This window comes from Mixophyes fleayi, chromosome 6 (assembly GCF_038048845.1).
Source record: "Mixophyes fleayi isolate aMixFle1 chromosome 6, aMixFle1.hap1, whole genome shotgun sequence".
Lineage (NCBI taxonomy): Eukaryota > Metazoa > Chordata > Amphibia > Anura > Limnodynastidae > Mixophyes > Mixophyes fleayi.
In genome coordinates, this window is record NC_134407.1 from 186,407,823 (window position 1) to 186,425,783 (window position 17,961).

A 17,961-nucleotide genomic window follows, 5' to 3' on the forward strand; every position below is an offset into this window, starting at 1 on the left:
TACCCGCCCGCCACTTATCTATTGCGGGGACGAGAACTGGGAGGTTGCCCTGCTCTCCCGGGAGCCCGGGAATCTCCCAGACATTCCGGGAGAGTAGGCAACTATGCTTAAAGAAAAGCAGCTAATGAATCTCTAGAGACTGAAATGTCTTTTACATTTCTGTCTCCATTACTAAAGTCATGTTGTCTTACCTGTCAGTGTTTGATTAATCTTGGTCTCCATGAAAATGGCCACCTCCATAGGCATCAATACATAGGACATAGGACACAATTTCTGAACTGTGTCAGCATACCACAGATGGCGAAGCCAACCACGTCTTGTACTGGCTCAGCATCAGGGAGAATGCCAGACTCTTCAGGGAGTGAGGGAGATCATCCCTATTTCAGGGAGTCTCCCTGACATTCAAGGAGAGTTGGCAAGTATGATATAAACTATAATATAATGTAATATATTCTAATTATCACTCCTGAATTTTTTTGGTGTGAATTCCAGCTCACTGATCGCTGTGGATCAGATGTCTGCTGTAGTGTCCTCTTTACTGCTCCAACCTCATGTATATAAGAAAGGAGCCACCACGTCCAGCTTAGTATATTGCTCCCTGTGCACACAGCACGAGGAATGAATGTGCTCTCGCTGTAATTGAGGTTCACCAATCAAACTGGCTTTTTTTTAGACATGTGTCAACTACCCAAGCCAAAACCAAGTATGTTGCGTGAGGAAGGTTGCTGTGGGAATTAAAGGAGAACTCTATTCAGATTTTTCTTTCCCGGTAAAACATTCATTTAACATATACAAATGCCTACTGTATTTTGATTTTTAATATTGCCCTTAAAAGGAATCTTTTTTCAGAAGCAGAGAGACCACCAATGGACAGTCCAGGATTGAGTTGAAATGTCCATCTTGGTTGAAAATAACACAGGACTACTGAGTATTTTTAGTGAGTGAACTGAAAACAGCAGGACCCATAAACATTGCAGGGTATATTTACTAAACTGCGGGTGTGAAAAAATGGAGATGATGCTGATAGCAACTAATCAGATTCTAGCTGTCATTTTCTAGTATGTACTAAAAAAATGATAACTAGAATCTGATTGGTTGCTATAGGCAACATTTCCAAACCCGCAGTTTAGTAAATATATCCCCAGGGCATGCAAGTGATCATATTCTTCCATCTGAAGCCCTGGCTCACTGGGTTCAGAAAAGTTTATGCACTGTCCACAATACTAGGGTCAGTATCCTATCCAGCCACCAGCACAATATTACAGCGTCACACTGACATGCAGATTGCCGTAAGCCGGCCGTCAGTCACAGATGATTAGGATGCATATGGCATGGCTATATCAAGAAGTGTCAAATCTTAAGAAGACAGGGAAAACAGGGCTAGGGAAGCAGGCCAAGAGGTACAGAGGGTGAAGGAACAGTAGAAGGAGCACACAAGGAGAGAGGGTCCTGCTCATGAGAGCTAACATCCTAAAGGAAAGGGGGAGACACAAATAGGGTGGTACTAACTGGGGGAGAGAGCCCGGACAAGGAAGTTAGGAGGAGGACTGATAGACTTGAATAAAGAAATGAGTCTTACGGGCACGCTTGAAGCCTTTGAGAGTAGATGCTAACCTGATGGAACGTGGAAGATCGTTCCACAGCAGAGGAGCAGCCCGGGCAAAGTTCTGAAGACGAGAGTGAGAGGAGGTGATCAGTGAAGTACTGAGGCAGCGGTCACAGGCAGAGCGGAGGGGGCGGGTAGGAGTGTAGGTAGAGATGAGATTGGAGATGTAGGGAGGGGAAGATTGACTAAGAGCTTTAAATGTGAGGGTGAGGAGTTTAAATTTAATTTTGTAGGGTAAGGGAGCCAATGTAGTGACTGTTGGAGGGAGATTGCAGATACAGAGCGACGGGAGAGAAAAATGAGGCAGACAGCAGCATTGAGGATAGACTTAAGAGGGTCAAGGCGAGAATCAGGTAGGCCAGAGAAAAGAAGGTTACAGTAGTCAAGGCGAGAGATAACAAGCGAGTGAACAAGGGTTTTCGTGGCTTCCGTGGTGAGAAAGGGACATATCTTAGATATATTCTGAAGGTGGAAGTAGCGGGATTTTGAGAGGGACAGAATGTGATGCTTGAATGAGAGGGAGGAATCAAGGATGACTCCAAGACATCGGACTTGGGGGACAGAAACGAGGGTAGTGATGTTAACAGAAATAGAGAGGGGGGGGAGGTGGGAGAGTCCTGGCAGGGGGGAAGACTATAAGCTCGGCCATGGAAATATTGAGTTTAAGGAAGCGTTGGGACATCCAAGATGAGATGGCTGAGAGACAGGAGGAGAAACGAGACAGAAGGGAAGGAGAGATGTCAGGGGATGAAAGATAAATTTGGGTATCACCAGCATAGAGGTGGTACTGGAGGCCAAAGGAGCGGATCAGGACCACAAGGGAGTAGGTGTAGAGGGATTCACACCCTCTCCAACTTTAAGTTAAAGTAAAACATTAAAACGACTCTTAAATGGTTAGTGGCCATTTCTTTTTGATTGATTTTCATATACACACACTTATCAGCAAGAGACAAGAGTTCCTAGTTATCTTCCATTAAGTTCTATGTAAGGCTAGGTACACACTACAAGAAAATTCTAATGATGAGCGATTTACCAACGACAGGAAAGAAAAATCCCGATCAGCATGCCAATTCATGTGTACACACTGTACACGGTTACCTTCAGATATGTGCTCTTCATCTGTCATAACCATCTGCTGCAAGTAATAGCTGTCCTGGGTCCTGGTGTCAGTGCTGACAGCTTGCGCGGAGCCGCAATTGTGTGTCCCCTACTTTAACACTAAATATTCCTTACCAGGCATATCAACTATCAGACACATTATAAATCTGTAGGTGCTGCATTGTAATGTGATGTTTACAATGAAGAGGTCACTCATATGCAAACACACAACAGTTTATAACTGAAGAACATAAAACGTTTACTGCAAGCCTGCACTCAGAACACCATGCCACGACTTTTGCTTCAAAACCACATGAGAGTCACCACATGTAACCCTAAAGATTGTACTGACCCTTACCCCAGAGAGCCTGGATCTCGTCACTTTCGGTTACTTTAACCCATGTGGAACACATTCTCACTGCCGGACCCTCGGACACCACCAGTTACAGGTGATATCAAAACTTCACTCAATAGCTAAATTGTTATTCCAATTCTGCAGAGTGCATACACACTGCAGAATTGGAACGACATTGTTCGAGATTTTCAAGTCAGTTTGACAAACTCGATCAGCGATTTTATGTGCTTTGGAATGATAATGATTCAGCATTCCAGGGTGAACACTACTGTGATATTGGGCCAATCAGCCGTTTATTGACTGATTGACCTGATAATCAGCTGAAAACACTGTAGTGTGTATCCAGCCTAACAGCCCCATAGCATAGCCCTTGAAATACCCAATGATATCTGAGGCAATGAAGACTAGATAAAAAGGCTTCAATGGCTCTTCTACAAGTACAGTAGGTATTTTTCTCCATTGTACTACAATCTGGCCAATGACATGCAGAATAACTCCATATACTGTACAATCAGGCCTCTAAATATGTATTGGTTATTGAAAGGGAAAACAAACAAGAGTGTTTTCCAGTTGCTGATTTGCTAGATTTTCCATTATCTTTGTTTCCTGTAATTAATGCCACCAAGAACATGGTTTTTGGGGTTTTTCCTTATGAATGTTAAAGGGCCACAAACACTAAAACACAAGTTGCTTTATATTGGAGCCTACTAATAACATTCATAGATTCCTTACCATGACACAATGTGAGATGTCATATTATACTTATGTTTGCTATGCAGCTGATTGCAAGCTGTTCTTATTACCAGCCATCTCAGGCTGACGATTATTGGACAGGAAGTCTGATGTGTGTAGGAATATATCTCCTTCCATGATCTCAAAATACCTTCAGTTAAGATCAGCTCCTGAAAAATGCTTGTTGATATTTCATAGATCCCTTCCGAGAGGGGAGGTCCAGGTGACAAGTATGGGACTGTGATGTCACGATTTGCATCATTACAGCTTCCCCCCAGTTGCGGAACTATGTGGACTCTGGTTCCCTCCTCCCTGCTTTCCTGAATCGGGGTCCACAGCTCACTAGGTCTGCCTTTGCCCCCCCATGCCTCCACTTGCACACTGCGGCGGATCACGTCATCATGAAGCAGGGGTGGAGCCATGATTATGCAATTGCATCATTAAGCCACGCCTACACTCACTTCACTAGGGAAATGGGCGGGATCCGACAGGGCTCCCTGCTCTCCAGGAGTCCAGATGGTCTTCTTGAAATTCATGTTCTTCGACATTAGGCAAGTATTATTTACATATATATTTGTGAATAATATTAAACATTCTGTGTTTGACATCACTTTGGCTAAGTGGCATAGTATACAAGGTGTTACCTCTAGCTTACTAACATAACTTTGCTACTCTCCTAAACTTAAATATAAATTTCAGCCAATCAGATCAAGTTATGAATGTATAGAAAAGTAGATTAAAAATTATGTTTTTACAAAATTGTACAAACACTGTACTAGAAACCTACAGGCCAACACACAATGTTTTATCTGTAACGTAAACTCAGATTACAGAAAATAACATGCAACTTTACATTTAGAGTTACATGGTAATTTTGTCTCCTATGCATCATTATAGTAAGGGAGCATTAATTCAAACTAGGGGAGTTTTAAAAATCTGTCTCTAGTGAAAGTTCTGGCAAATTAGCAGAAATCACGGTACACAGCAAGTGCAACATGTTCATGATTGAAAATTCTGGCAACACCTATTGATTGACCGGTTTTCTAGATACAAACAACAACAACAGATGAATTGATGTGATTGCAACTAATATATTTCTTTAATAAATGTCTTTATAGTATTATAGTTAGAATGAAGCAAAACCCCCTCTTCCTGTCAAAGAGAAACAGTAGACATTTAATTGTGGGGAAAGGCTAACAGCCAAAGTGATTTATTACAAATATACATAAAAATGTTAAATTGGTGCCAAATACATTTTAATCTACAGCCAGAAGAAACCAGTCTCATGCGCCAGGCAATGTGGTTAGTCACTTCTGGGAAAACAACCCTCCAAGCTCTACCGGGTGTCAATGATATGCCGAAATTTCCATGAGAACCAAAACTACTACCAGTACTACCTTACTAGTTATCCTAGCTAGAGCAACAGTGCTCCGACTCTTAATATCTAACTGCAACTTGGTACAGGTTACATACAAACTGCAAACTCTGCAGACCCAAAATGCTTCTGTATGTGTGCAAGTGCACCTATTTGTCCACCAAGCGCATTTCACTGTCTTTGGAAACAAGTATGAGAACAGCCTTTTCCAAGGCCTGCCGGCACATTAGGAATGGCTGGAGGGGAAAGAAGAGGAATATTTTGACATGACGGCCAATTTAAGTAGAGCCACTTGTGTAAATTTAGGCATGAAACTCAGGATGTGGTGGGGTCAACACATTTGTAATGTGTTTCAAGGGGGGAAGACAGGTCAGGAATGAGGTACCTGTGGGAAAAGGTCACCACACTGGCAATAATAGATATAATGTACTTAGGAGCTATCTAAATTAAAAAGCGACATTACTACTCAAAGCGGTTTTTCACAGAGTATTTTGATCCCTTACAGGGAGCCTAAGGGTTTGACAATCTTATATCAGATAGGGATTTTCCAGAGATGTTTACGTTATATTAATGACGGAGGTGAGCTTGAGTGGTTGTGGGGCATTTTTCACTATCCATCTATTAAAGGGCTACATATTTCCTGAATTGACATGGTCCATAATAAAGAGCCTGGGAATTTAGGTTGATCCATCATGTCCAAAGCACTACTCGCTGAATGATGGGATTAGGAAGGAGATATGCTCTATGTCATGCACTTCATTTCATAACTCAGGCACTTTGGGCAAGGGGCAATGCTGGTGAAATATGGATATAGAATCCCTGTTTCATTTAATCTGAGTTCATCCTGAATTTTTTCACTCGTTAGGATGCCTGTGGGAGATAAAGATTTATGTGGACACATGTTTGCCAATGGGCTGTTTGATTTTGTGTACCATTTTTGAAGCAAGCAGCTCCGTTTTAGAGTGGAGGACATGGGGATCAGTGTTATGGGAAAATGCCGTAAAGGGAAGTCAGCGTTTGGGGTGGCTGAACTCTCCAGTAGACACATAGTGGCTGGGGGGCTGTTGATGGTAGTGATTATTGACCTATGACGCCTCCAAACACATAGAGCCGTTTGCTCCAAGAGAGGAACATATTTACATTTGGTAGAATAAAGTTCCAGTTATGGAAATTGTTTAATATATTTCAAAATATAGATATGTGAAACTATCATAAGGTTGAAGATGTCCACACTTATATTTGTAATTTAGACTGTGTCTACCCTCCACACCCCCAGTGAAGATGCCACGCTAACTCTAAGGGGTATATTTACTAAACTGCAGGTTTGAAAAAGTGGAGATGTTGCCTATAGCAACCAATCAGATTCTAGCTTTCATTTATTTATTGCATTCTACAAAATGACAGCTAGAATCTGATTGGTTGCTATTATTGTTATTACCATTTATTTATATAGCGCCACTAGTTCCGCAGCGCTGTACCGAGAACTCACTCACATCAGTCCCTGCCCCATTGGGGCTTACAGTCTACATTCCCTAACATACACACACACACAGATTGTTAGCAGCCAATTAACCTACCAGTATTTTTTTGAAGTGTGGGAGGAAACCGGAGCACCCGGAGGAAACCCACGCAAACACAGGGAGAACATACAAACTCCTCACAGATAAGGTCATGGTCAGTAATTGAACTCATGGCCCCAGTGCTAACCACTTAGCCACCGTGCTGGCAACATCTCTACTTTTTCAAACCTGCAGTTTAGTAAATATATCCCTAAGTCTCTGCATCACTTCAGACTGTGCAAAAATAGTTATTTAACAATGCACTAGGTTTCCTTGTGTATGCATGATACTATTCTCATTACACCTTGAGAAATGTGATTTTGCTAAGCTGACGCCATCTTGTTGCCTTATAACCATTTTCTTCTCTTCTAGCTTAAAGACAGATTCGATACAGCTAGTTTGTAGGAGTTATTCATTGTTTGCAGGAGACTGTGCTCATGGCCTTGAATATGGCAGCACAGGAGATAAGTCAACTCACCCCTGGGGAGTATTCCAGTGTGAAAATGAGAGAATATAGCAACATCTGTGTAAAGGGAGCATGAGTGGTTAAAACCTTTTGGGGCGTAGTTTTCTGTAATACGTGATTTTTGCTATATAGATATGGACTTGTAACTAATCAAGCAGAGCTAATTGTACACGCAAACCATGCAGTGTATTTAATTCTCTCCAGCTGATGAGCTCATAACTGATAAACTGACACTCACAGGTGAACAATCTGATTTAGATTCGACAACCTTCAGGCAACTTTGGGTTATTGGTACATGATCAACCATCATGCATTTTTCTACTAAAGACATTGCTTTGTCTTACTGGTTTGGTTTTCAAACTCCATTTTTCTCCAAAGCCCTTATACCATCTACGCAGTTTATTTCTACCACCCTTGGTCTGTGGATAAAACAGATCTGTGTTGTATCCAAAGGCAATGAAATCAGAAAAAGCAACACTTTTTTACAATTTGGCAAAAGGCACATACAAATGAATAAATTACAATTTAAATGTGAAGGTGGACAATACCCTTTTATACATTTTATGGTATCACGTTAAATATATATTGCTTTCAGAGCTCAGTGGTTTAAAACAAAATGAATTATCCCTATCTTTTCTCTGCTACTAGTTATTTAAGTTTACTAGTAAAACTGAATACATGCGCATGTCGTCTACAGCATTTTATTGCGGTTTTCTCTGTTTCGCCGTTATAAATGGAAAACCAAACTTATGACTTGGCAGCATTGTAAATTATTTGGTACAGCTATATATAATATATAACTGGGATACATCCTCTTACCTTGTGCAAAGACATAGACGTTGGCGCCACATCAATCCATTGTATTAGTTTTTATGTCAGTTCGAATATAACTTCTCCCCAAACTGAGAGATGTACTGGCGCAAAACCTCACTATACAAGCTGTTTGTATATATGCCCAGTTTCTTTAATGGGGGGAGATTTAGTCTACTTGGCAGATATAGCTGCTGAGAGATTTACAGTCCCACATATGCTAAGTGAAGAGATTCCACAGAGAATGGTAAAGCAGATAGCATGTTATTATATAACAAGAACTGCGGACATGACTGCCATGTGCTACAATGGTAAATACACCTTTCACCTTTAGTGTTTTGGTTTATACATGCAGCCCTGCCACTTATTATATATTAGTGTTCTCCTTCTGTGCTTTGCAGTCATGTCTTTATATCACCATGTAGATGTAATTATGCAGCCTGCTTGTTGACTGGTAGTACGGTATAAGTGCCTGGCACCTACCTCTGGGTCAGTCTCTCTGGGCTAGCTCCGTTCTCTGCCTCTAATGGGTCTGAAGTGAAGAGCGAGCAGCTGGCTCACATGTGGTAGCACAGACAGAGACACAGCTTTCAGGATGAAATAAATGCACAGTATATTTACAGCCCTTCTCCATACTGCACAGCCCTTAGTCAGTGACTCACACAAGTGGTCTCAAGAGCTAACCTTCTCGCTACTCAGGACTGTCACTCTGCCTCTTGACCTCTCACCTCTGCACTGTCTTTGTTCCACCATGCTCTTTACCATTGGTTCTCACTTTTTGCTGTCACCCTGGGGCATCTTATTGATAGACTTAGTACTGATTCCCTGGCTAGAGGTCCTCCATGTCTCCGCTTCTCATTCCCCCACGGGTCAGGGTTACTACACTCTGCACCAATAGCTTACTTTGATTTTTTCAGCTTCTCACCGACTCTTGGCCATCACAGGGTTCAGTAGCCTCATCTTGAAATGCAGGCTCTAGTAACACTCAGCTGTCAGATCACTCTGTATTTACTGCAGTGGAATGCTGTCTTGCACCGACATACAGGACCAGTTATGGTCCTGGCTACCTGGAGGGAACATGAACCTGATAATACAGTAGTTAAGTACCGTGCTTCAAATGAAGAGGATTTTCTAAAGGATCAGGCCAGGTCGGTAGTATGTACCTACTACACACGAAACATCACCCACATTAATGCATTAAAAGGTGTTATTGTTATGTTGTGGGTGGGTATGTCTCAGCTATGCTGTGCTCTCTACACTGTACATGTTTGTAAACAGAGAGCGGCTTTGTGTCTTATTGCAGAACAAAGAACTGCTCATGCAAAGACATGACTAGCAAGTACAGAAGGAAGCCAGAAAGATAAAGCAATTAATTTACTACAAGTTGCATGAGGGCCCATAAAAGACAGTATTCTGCAGGTGGTAACCTTCTTGTACATGTAACATTTCATAATTAGCATCATTAAAATCCTTGATACATATCATCTGTATCAGTGTTATGCCCTTTTCTACCTTATGTTAAGGATGTGCCTTAAGTTTCCCACATGCCAGATAATGTGGCTGACTGGCATGCTTGTCAGACAATGGGATCAGTGAGCAGTATGGCCACATGATGTTTCAGTGTGCCACTAATATGTGCCAGCGGCAATGCATGGAAGATAGGTCCTGAATGGTGCAAAGGTGCCGATGGTGAGGATGGTCAGGACATAGCCACCTAAATCAGGACAGAGCCGCCTAAATCAGCACTGAGCCACATAAATCAGGACAGAGCCACCTAAATCAGGACTGAGCCACCTAAATCAGGACTGAGCCACCTAAATCAGGTCAGAGCCACCTAAATCATTACTGAGCCACCTAAATCAGAACAGAGCCACCTAAATCAGGACAGAGCCACCTAAATCAGAACAGAGCCACATAAATCAGGACAGAGTCACCTTAATCAGGACAGAGCCATATAAATCAGGACTGAGCCACCTAAATCAGCACTGAGCCACCTAAATCAGGACAGAGCCACCTATATCAGGACTGAGCCACCTAAATCAGGACAGAGCCACCTAAATCAGGACAGAGCCACAAAAATCACTTGGCAGATATGTATAAATGAAGGGTCTGGGGGCATTTATTTATCTACATATTGCATTTTTACCCCAGATATAGAGCCATTATAGGCAAAAATTGGATTGCACAGTGCTCTTAAGTACCATGGTAGGTGTCTGTCACAGTCCCTTCCTCTCCTAACCAAGCGTAGAGGACAGGGCCGGACTGGGACTAAAAATCAGCCCTGGCATTTAAGGTACACAGGCCCACCTTAGTTCCAGCAGGAATGAAAATATGTGCCGCCGCGTAGCGGTGGCGCTGAACACGGCGTGACCTCATTGTGTTGTGGGTGTGGCCAACATGGGGCATTGATACATACATTATAATAATACATTACATTTTAGACAAATACACAGGCCCTACTGTTAGAAGCACACAGCGTTGCCTTCACAAGCAGTACGTTGTGAAGCGGGACATACCTCCCAACTGTCCTTGCAGTCGGACCAAATCCTGACTAAGGGAGACAGTCATCCAAATTCAGGACTGCCCTACCAGATTCAGGACAGTTGGCAGACTGTCCTGCTCTCTCCTACCTGTCTTGGTCACTTTCACCACTTGTAGCAGATGGTTTCTTTAGCTCAGTTCATTCTTGTCTCGAACCTGGAATATTGGATGCCCTATTTTGAAAAAAAAAATGGGTACATGAGATTTAGAAAACTCCAACCAGCCCCAATGTTAAAACAATAGCACTCACGTTTTATAATTAGGCCTACCTCCAGTCCCCACAATAATAATATTCACATTAATTAAGTAGACCAATTTCCCTCCAACCAGCCCCAACATAAAATTAACAGTATACCCATTTACTCAAGACATATTTCCCTCCCTCCAAACAGTCCCAGCAATAAATTAAATAGCATTAAAATGTAATAAATATAGCCATTTTCCACAACCAATCCCGACAATAAATAATTTATATTCACATTCAATAAATAGCCCTTCTCCCCAAAATCAGCCCCATATTCAATTGATAGCCCTAAACCACCCCAGCATTAAATTAAAGGTTCTTTCACCTCACCTTAAATAATTAGCCCCCACCTACACTCCACCATTAAATAGCCTACCTCCCACACTATATTAAGATCCTCCCTTCTCTCACATATTATATTAAAATACTGCGCTCGCGCACACTATATGAACATGGCCAAACACGCACGTACACTATAGCAACATGGGGCCACACATGCACAAAATTAGCCCCACAGCCACACTGTTAGCCCCACTGGTTGTTAGCCCCACTGGTTGTTAGCCCCACTGTCTGGTTGTTAGCCCCACTGTTTTTCCTCCACTGTTTGTTAGCCCCACTGTTTATTTGTTAGCACCACTGTTTGTTAGCCCCACTGTTTGTTTGTTAGCCCCACTGTTTGTTTGTTAGCCCCACTGTTTTTCCTCCACTGTTTGTTTGTTAGCCCCACTGTTTGTTTGTTAGCCCCACTGTTTGTTTGTTTGTTAGCCCCACTGTTTGTTTGTTTGTTAGCCCCACTGTTTGTTTGTTAGCCCCACTGTTTGTTTGTTAGCCCCACTGTTTTTCCTCCACTGCTTGTTTGTTAGCCCCACTGTTTGTTTGTTTGTTAGCCCCACTGTTTTTCCTCCACTGTTTGTTTGTTTGCCCCAGTTTGCCAGCCCCACTGTTTGCCACACTATTACTTACACACACAGACACTTACCTTTTTACATCCAGCAGCAGCAGCACCCTGCGCGCTGGTCAGCCAACGGAGAATCAATGACTGCCGACTATGCAGTAATCACATGGGACGGCGCCTGTGGCGTGGTGCCGTCCCATGTGATTACTCACATAGTCGCCAGTCACTGACTCTCCGTCCGCCGAGCAGCGCGCAGGGTGCTGCTGCTCGGCGGACATGCGGACCGGCCCTTCTGGCATTTGCCAGAAGTGCCAGATGGCCAGTCCGCCCCTGGTAGAGGATAATTTACTAACATGGTACACAATACTAATAATACATAGAACATAAGACATTTGCTTTGATTAGATGAACCTTTATTGCCAAAGCTTATTACTTAGCACCCTGGTAATAAATCCATAGTAGCAATATTCATGTCAGTTTCCACATTTTCACATTATCACATTTACTAAAGACCAAACCGCTCAAAAAAATGCTTTTTTTTTTTTAAACCGCCATCTTAGACATCCCCATCCTGATTTATTTTATATGGTTACTATACAAAGCTGCGGTTTGGCAAAACGCTATAAATCTTGCCAGAAAAGAGGTGGTGGTGAGAGGAGAGATTGCTGATATTGGCCTATTATTGTGTATGATGCCTCCATAAATATACCCAAACCTGAATGGTGTTACAAAACGGCACTTTGTGACAACAGTGTGCATGGAGTTGTTGACATGTAAGCTGTGTGGTTTTTGGAGGAGAGAGAGTAGGAGGAGCTCATGCAGACCCCACAAGGTAACTCTGGACTCCCTCACAGATTAGGAAGTTATATGAATGTTTCGGCTGAACCTGAGCAGGTGATATACGATGTGGAGTCTTTATCGTCACAGTCCAATGCCGTCTCCGGGCTGCAGAAATCGAGTGTGCTGTCTACCCTATGGCCACAGTCTGTGTCCTCTCGAGTGGCAGGCATAACACAGGCAACATTTTCAAACCACTTTTCTCAAGTGTTAATTGAGCTAAAAAGACTGTCTCATGCATAGAGCATACTTACCTACTTTTAGTGTCAGCTGTCCGGGAGGGGGTCCATCGAGGGGGCGTGGCCACGCCATGATGCAGCATTTAGCATGTCCTAGATGAACTTTAAATTTCAGTGTAAAAATAAAACTATCAAGTATTTGTGTGCTACATGAACAAACAGCCAGTGTTTTCTGTATGTGCAAAATAATAAACTAATTTGCACCCCTTGCATTGTAACATGGTTTGTTCCAGAGAACATTAACTTACTTTCCTTAATGACTCAGGCCCTCTGTCTGCAGGTGCTTCAAAATCAGCAGGTTCCTGCTCTACACACTGCATTGTGGTTCTGTGTAACTAAAAACATATGTTAAGTAGATGTTTTGGTCGCACAATATACATAATATATCTTGTTTGGCCACACAATTTTATTTCATTTTTTTGGCGGGAACAAATGAGATTGGTACAATAACAGTACTGATATAACAATGTTTTTTTTCTTTTTAAGTTGGACTCACCCGCTGTCTCCTCATGTAAGGGTTGTTGTCTTGATGGTGGGGTCACTTGGCTTTGTGGTGAACCTATTCATTGAACCATGAGGCAAGAAAGATATTCATTTCTGAAGCTTGTTATCTATGTTTATGCTCTGAATTAACAACATCTCATACAAATGGTGTATTTAACTCATACTTGCCTACTTTTGAAGGCAGCTCTCCGGGAGGGGGATCCGTCGAGGGGGGCGTGGCCACGTGAGGTGAGCACGATGATGGTGAGCACGATGATGCTTTTAGCCCCGCCCCACCATCTTCAACCACGGCGATAGCTGGATCCGAGATTTTTGCCTGCTCTCTCGGGAGTCCGGGAGAACTCCCAAAAATTCGGGAGTCTCCCGGACATTCCAGGATAGTAGGCAACTATGATTTAACTACTTATTTGTGTGTCAGCCTGTTTGCATTGATTTGTACACATTTATCATGCTTCCGCTTGATACTTGTATGTTTTGTACGTTCCTGCGTTATCAAAACTGACATTGCAGTTTGACCTTAGGCGGTATAAAATCACATGGTTTCATGTGCAGTTTTGCCTTTGATACATTGCATGGTTTGCAAACCGCTTGAAAAATGTAGTTTTGCCCAAAGCGTCCTCGTAATCCTTGACCTATGTGTAGAATGAAGGTTCCCTGAGATTAATGATGAGATGCAATGAAGTATGTGATTGGTCTTTTAGGTTAGGACTAGGATTTTGAACTGTGTCTTCTGTGTCGGAGAGTGGCATTTGAGAAGCAAAGGAAAGGTGTATCAGCTAAGCTGAATTCATAACAGATTGGAGTGGAGCCAGTCTGTTCAGTGGTAGACCACAGAGGAGAGTGTTGCAATAGTCTAGCCAGGGTATGATTAAAGCATGCACCAATATTTTAGTTGTATTATGCGTGAGAAAGGGACGGAGGTTAAAGATGTATTTAAGCTGACGAAATCAGGCAGTTAGACCGTGAATGTGAAGAGTGAATGAGCTTGGGGAATTAGAGAGGTTGGAATGTGATTGTTATGTCATGCAAAAAACTGATTTAAAAGGAGGAAAAAATGACAAGATCGGTTTTCCATGTTCAGTTTTAAGTAGTGAGAGAGAGAGACAGATACAAGGCAGCCGTCAGCGGCACGATCCAGTAGAATTGATAGATCTGGGACTGAGAGATGGAGGTCAGTTTCACCAGCGTATAGATGAAACCCAGAGTAGCGAATAAATTTAATGACCGATATCTCATGCACAGGTGGAGAAGAGCGGGGACCAAAGAACAGAGATTTGGGGAACACCAACAGAGAGGACGGAGACAGGAGGTCGAGTTGGAATAATGAGATACATTAGGTCTGGCCAGAGAGGCAGGAGAAGAGGAGGTCAAAGTTAGCGCTAGACCTTGAATTCCAAAAGAAGATATGTGGTATCCCTTATATCATGTTATACCAGAAGAACTGTTATAAAAATAATAATGTCATATGCACAGACATGATCTCTGTTCATTTATTATTATGGTCACTGTGAGGGACACTGCTAAACAAATGAATTAGGAATTAGGAGGTGGATACCTCCTAAACCCAAACCCACAGCAGCCCGTACTAATCAGCTGTTTATTTTTAAACTTATTTTCACTTCATCCTTGTGTTGATTGCGGAGGTCACAATTGATTGGGTGTCAGGCACATCAGTTACACACCACAACACACGTGGGCCTGTGCCGCATTTTTAAGGTTTACACCCACATTACGGGTGTGATTATTATATAAATAAATGGGTTTTTTTTTGCATTGCTTGAAGTGCCCCTGAAATTGTGTAGAGGGTAGCAGGGCCATCTTAACAACATTATGGGCCCCCAGGCAAAGCAGTGCACCGGGGCCCCTAGATATAGATATATAGATGTATACAGATACAGATATAGATATAGATATATAGAGATAGAGATAGATAGATGTACTTGCTCAGTGACCCTTGAAGGTTTTTTTTTCAGGTTTTTTCCTTTTGCAGGATTATTTATTCTCATTAAGAGCCGTGCCTATGGGGCCCCCTTGCCCGTGGGGCCCCAGGGCAGCTGCCCATCGTGCCCAATGGAAAAGATGGCCCTGGATGGCAGCCCTAAGGAAATATAGGATGAGGCCTAATCTCAAGCACCTTGGGGGATGTGGATAAATCAACTTGTTTTGCAGGGAGGAAAAAAAACCTGAGTCCTCCTGCAAACATTATATGCCCTCTAAGTGTACAACTTCTACTTCTGGAACCTTTCATAAATAACCATGTACTGATAGATGAAGCTCATTTTAACATATGTGTGTATAAGTAGGTGCATTCTTGTGCCAAATCAGCACTCAGCAAGGAACACCCCAAACCATCCAATTTCTACTATCTCAAGGTGCTAAACTTTCCACCCCGTGGATGTTGTCATCTTCATCTGCAAATCCAAATGGATTCAAAGCAAAGGAAATATCTACTTCATAGGAAGAAGATTGATAAAAAAAACATAATTTTAATTGCAACACTAAAGCAATGCAAGTTTAAATGTGGACAAAACCTTATGCTTTGTCTTCACTTTAACAGAGTGTTAGACGTACGTCGTCCATTGATGCATCTCGAAAGGACAGCTGTAACAGAGTGTGAGTGCACAGGTCCATTTGCTTACATTATATTTTAAACTTTCAAATCATGTTTAATAGGCTTTGAGAATTCATGTAAAACATGCACAATAATTAACATAATGCCTGTGTGTATGAGGCCTAAGGGTTAAGTATTTTGCAACATTGTTGCAACAATGTAGAAAACTAGCTGTAATACTGGCTGTCTGCCCAGATCTATTGTTGTGAATGAGGAGGGTAATGTGACTGTCCAGAGAGTAATATATTTTTCATTTTAATTTATACATATTAACTGAAATATTCAGCACATATGTGGATAGGTTACATTCAATCTTAAAAAAGTAGTCCACCTCAAGCAAACATGTACTGCATTAAAACTATAGTTATTCCCCCACCCTCACTGGTAGAGCCAGATAAAAGCTCTGTGGGGCCCAGAGCATTTAAGACAGGGGGGCCCCGATGGTGTAATATTGCTATTATTTTAGGAAAACACAGAGGCAATACGCTAGATTTAGATAGTGTCACTTTCCCTACCTGTGGCTGCTGGTGTCTTTAGTTGCTGCTTGTCTGGGTCCTGGAATGTTGGAGGCCTTATTTGGAAAAAACAATGATACATGAAATGTAGTAAAACTCCAACCAATCCTGGCATTAAATCGATAGCACCCACATTTAATAATTAGGCCTCCCTCTAGCCCCAAAATAATACTACTCACATTTGATAAATAGATCTATTTCCCTCCAACCAGCCCTGACATTAAATTAATAGCAAACACATTTAATAAGTAAACCTATATCCCTCCGAGTCCCAACAATAAATTTATAGTACTCCCATTTAATAAATTAACCTATTTCCCTTGCTCCAAACAACCCCAGCAATAAATTAATAGCATTTACATTTAATAAATATAACCATTTCCCACAACCATCCCAGCATTAAATAATTCATATTCACATTTAGTAAAAAGCCCTCCACCCCAAACTTAGCCCCACATTCAATTAAAAGGCCACACTGTTAAATTAAATAGCCTCACCATCATCCCACTATTAAATTAATAGTACCCACCATTAATTAGCTCTGACCCACAGTACACCATTAAATTAACAGCCTACATCCCACCCAAATTACAGTAGAGACCGCCCAATCCCTGAAAAATTTTAATAGCATTTATGTTTAATAAATATACATATTTCCCGCAACCATCACTGCCATTAAATAATTAATATTTACATTTAATAAATAGATCTCATTCACCCCAAACTCAGCGCACATTCAATTAATAGGCCCCAAACCACCCCAGCAAAAAACTAAAGGTCCCGTCACCCCATCTTAAATTGATAAGTGCCACTATTAAATTGCCCCAACAATAAATTAACTTGCTCCACCATCACCCCACAGATACAACAGCACCCATTAAATAACTAGTCCCCAGCTGCACTCCACCATTAAATTAATAGCCCACCTCACACCCACATTATATTAAGCCCCCCCACTCACTTCCATCACGCATTTTATTAAGACCCTCCCTTCCCTCACACATTATATTAAAATTCTGCCTCCCCTTCTTTCTCTCATGTATTTGAAAAAAGGTGCAAATCACTTTTTACTTTTTCATTTACTTTTTGTGTGGCTTTCAAGCACAGAAAATGTTGCAGATTGGCAACAACGCATTTTAGTCTACAACTGCATTTTTAAAATCTTTTTAGTAGGATGCTGTCCAGTTAAGTAGACTTCAACCCCAAATAAGATAAAGACAAAGGGCTAGGGGCCTGATTCATTAAGGATCTTAAATGAAGAGGTATCTTATTTGAGTCTCCTGGACAAAACCATGTTACAATGCAAGGGGTGCAAACTAGTTTTCTGTTTTGCACATAAGTTAAATACTGACTGTTTTTTCATGTAGCACACAAATATCAACTTTAAATTTCAGTGTACAAATAAACTATCAAGTATTTGTGTGCTACATGAAAAAACAGTCAGTATTTAACTTATGTGCAAAACAGAAAACTAGTTTGCACCCCTTGCATTATAACATAGTTTTGTCCAGGAGACTGAAATAAGATACCTCTTCATTCAAGATCCTTAATGAATCAGGCCCCGGATTAATAAC

General features: G+C 41.7%; 1 long non-coding RNA gene across 1 annotated transcript in view; it reads right to left on the reverse strand.

Annotated features, from left to right (window-relative positions):
• Window positions 1–13,384, reverse strand: part of LOC142160509 (uncharacterized) — a 31,205-nt gene extending 17,821 nt beyond the window's left edge. Inside the window, exons 1-2 of the long non-coding RNA XR_012693248.1 lie at window positions 13,254–13,384; window positions 13,006–13,092 (exon numbers count right to left, since the gene is read on the reverse strand). This is a non-coding gene — a long non-coding RNA (uncharacterized LOC142160509). The remainder of the gene's footprint in view (window positions 1–13,005; window positions 13,093–13,253) is intronic.
• Window positions 13,385–17,961: the final 4,577 nt, after the last annotated feature.